The sequence below is a fragment of the Diceros bicornis genome, chromosome 12 (assembly GCF_020826845.1).
Source record: "Diceros bicornis minor isolate mBicDic1 chromosome 12, mDicBic1.mat.cur, whole genome shotgun sequence".
In the NCBI taxonomy this organism is placed as follows: Eukaryota; Metazoa; Chordata; class Mammalia; order Perissodactyla; family Rhinocerotidae; genus Diceros; species Diceros bicornis.
Genome location: NC_080751.1, coordinates 13,358,909 through 13,362,114, shown reverse-complemented (window position 1 = coordinate 13,362,114; position 3,206 = coordinate 13,358,909). Strand labels below are relative to the sequence as shown.

General features: G+C 42.3%; 1 pseudogene; it reads left to right on the top strand.

Moving 5' to 3' along the window:
* Nucleotides 1-807: 807 nt before the first annotated feature.
* On the top strand, nucleotides 808-912 carry LOC131412299 (U4 spliceosomal RNA; annotated as a pseudogene).
* Nucleotides 913-3,206: the final 2,294 nt, after the last annotated feature.

Genomic DNA, 3,206 nt, shown 5'->3' with positions numbered 1-3,206 from the left:
CCAACATTCCCCTATCCTGGCTGATATGAGTAACTACTGCTTCTTTGTCAATTACAGCTTAGCTTCACTCTGATCTTCCCCCCAGACTAGATTTATCAAGATACCCAAACATAGAATTGCATCTGCTTCCTGATAGCATCCACCCCAGGGCAAAGCCCTTCTTCCTTAACTCCACACTCCCCTCCAATCTTCTAAGACAGGCCCAAATCCTATAACATTTTCTAACACCCTCCTACTGAGGCACCACACAGTTCCCTATGGTATGCACTCTCTCATTGCAAGAAGCAACAAACCCAACCTGCTCAACTGCAGGTGTGTTCCTAGTAGTCTTTGGCTAGAGGGCATTGACAGATTGAATGATATAAAATTGCCATTTTTGTAAGTCAAAAGTGGTTGCATATTAGCCATTTCATATAGTTAATAGATCAAACATGGTGGTTTTCTTTTTTTTTTTTAAAGATTTTATTTATATATTTATTTTCCCCCCCAAAGCCCCTGTAGATAGTTGTATGTCATAGCTGCATATCCCTCTAGTTGCTGTATGTGGGACGCGGCCTCAGCATGGCCGGAGAAGTGGTGCGTCGGTGCGCGCCCAGGATCCGAACCCGGGCCGCCAGCAGTGGATCTCGCGCACTTAATCGCTAAGCCACGGGGCCAGCCCCATCAAACATGGTGGTTTTCAGGGTCCATCTCTCAGAGTCAATGGCAATTCTAAGAGAAGAAGCCTTTTCCACTACTAGATGCTAGACTAGTTGTGAGAAGTTAATAGGAAAATGTGGCATTAACAGTTGACTAGTTTTTCTTTTTAGCTTTGTGCAGTGGCAATATCGTAGCCAATGAGGTTTATCCGAGGGGTGATTATTGCTAATTGAAATAGTTGACTAGTTTTTAAATTGATTTTCTCTGGAGAGAGAGATAGGCAGTAACTAGATATTGGATAGGCTTGAGAAGGTTTATATGCCAAGTCAGAGATGAAAGTAGAATAAGAGACTTGAAAATACTGCAGTGAGAGAAAAATTACTGGAGTTCCAGAAGCATGGAAAGGGTTGGGACTTAGTCCTTGAGGAAGAACAAGCCCAGGAAATGATAATTGCAAACAGTACACTCACAGCACACTCACACATGCCAGAGACTGTTCAAAAAGCCTTGCAGGTTGAAACTTGAAGAACATTGTGCTAAGTGAAAGGCGCCAATCACAAAAGAACAGGTAGTGTATGATTCCATTTATTTGAAATGTACCAAATCAGCAAGTCTGTACAGACAGAAAGCAGATTAGTGGTTTTCAGGGGATACAGGGAGAGAGGAATGGGGAGTGACTGCTAATAGGTACAGGGTTCCATTTTAGGGTGATAAAAATGTTCTAAATTTAGTTTGTGGTGATAGTGGTACAACTCTGAATATACTGAAAATCCTTGAATTATCACTTAAACATGTGAATTTTATGGTGTGTAGATTATATCTCAGCAAAGATATTTTTGAAAAGCCTTACAAGTGTGTGTTCCATTTAAGTGATGACATTTAATACTTACAAATACCCTGTAAGGTCAGTATTATGGTCTCTATTTTATAGATGTGGAAGTTGAGGTAGAGTGAAGAAAGGAGGAAAAGATCAGGAATAATTCTTTAATTGAAATAAGAGGAAGAGAATATAAGATAATGAAGATAAAGGTATTTTTGGTGGCTGACCATCAACAAGTTGAGAGAATTCCTGCACTATGCTTCTATTTAATTTTTTCCCCTTGAAGTAGGAGATGAAATTACATGTAGAGAGTCTGTGTGGGGACAGGTGGAGGAGAATAACTAACTTTGGGGAAGTGGGTAAATTCCAGAATAGCCAAGCTGGTCAAGAACAGGGAGACAGATTTCCGGGGAGCCCTGAGAAGACTGTGAGGCTGTACACCACAGATTTAAATGATTCCAACACTCGGGCTATGACATTTTCTCCAGCCATGCTTGGATGCCATGAGGAAGGAGAAGAAGGTGTCGATTTGATGGAGTCATGGTTGGGGAATTGTAGATGGGGCAGGGCTAGGTCATCAAGGGTGCAAGCAACAGCGCAGTCAGATGGAACAGGGAGTCCAGCCTGGATGTGGAAAGAAGTGAGGCCCAGAGAGGGCTCCCAGACAGGGCAAACAGGGCAGGTGAAAGGAATGAAAGTTTACAGCTGAAGAGGAGTAAGGGTAGCAGAAATAAGAGCGGGAGAGTGCTGCAAGAAGGGGAGACTAAATAATAGGATCAGTGGTGTTTTGGCAAATTTTAGCAGCCAGCTCTCTAGCAGAAACTGCTTTGTAGGGTCTGTTTCTTTCCATGGTAGTGGTCTAGATACCATCACACTTATGTAGCCAGCAGGACCTTATGCAGCTGCTGGAGACCAGCACGAAACTACAGCTCCATGGGAGTTTGGACACTTTCTCTCTTCCTCTCGACTTTGCCTCCCCTCTTGCTGGTGCTGTGTGTTCAGGGGACTGAGCAAAGACCTGACTCAGTGCCCAGTGCACCCAAACACCATTGCTCCTGCCACTCCCAGAAAAAAAGTCACAAGCTGGCTTGTGAAATCGTGTTGCTCTTCCCTTGTGGGTGACTATGCCTTAGGTCCCAGTGGAAATAAGTGAGTCCCCAGGGGAAGATTAATAACTGGACACCGATTCAAACTACGTTTTTGTTTTTTTTTTTTAATTCACTTTTATTTAGTAGGGGCAGGAAAAATGTATTTTCTATTAACTAGATGTTATGTTTCTTTCTTTCTGTATATTAAAAATAAGTTGTCTAGTTTTGTTGAACCCTAGACAACTTCTTGGGTTTAAATTTTATATGATAAAGTCAATGATTTTTTTTTTTGCACATAATAGTTGGTCATGTAGTGTTTGACTTCAGGATTTTAGCCATCTTGATCCATGGAGGATTGTCAGCTGGCTGCTCCTGATTGGTGGAGTGTAAGTAGCCTTCTGCACATTTCCGAAAAATACTTATCAGCAGCAGGTCACCCACAGGAGTTTATTTTTTTAAAAAAATTCTTTTTCCACAGGAGGGCACTGTCTACTTTGGCTTTGGCAGCTCTGTTTGGTCACATTTCCCATTTTGCCCATTAATGTTGTAGCACCCATTCCAGGTCCGTTTAACCCCATTGCACCTAGAGATATCAGGCTATTGTTTTACATGGGAGCTGAGCGTGGTATGTTTCCTTGCCTCATAGAAAAGGAGAAGTG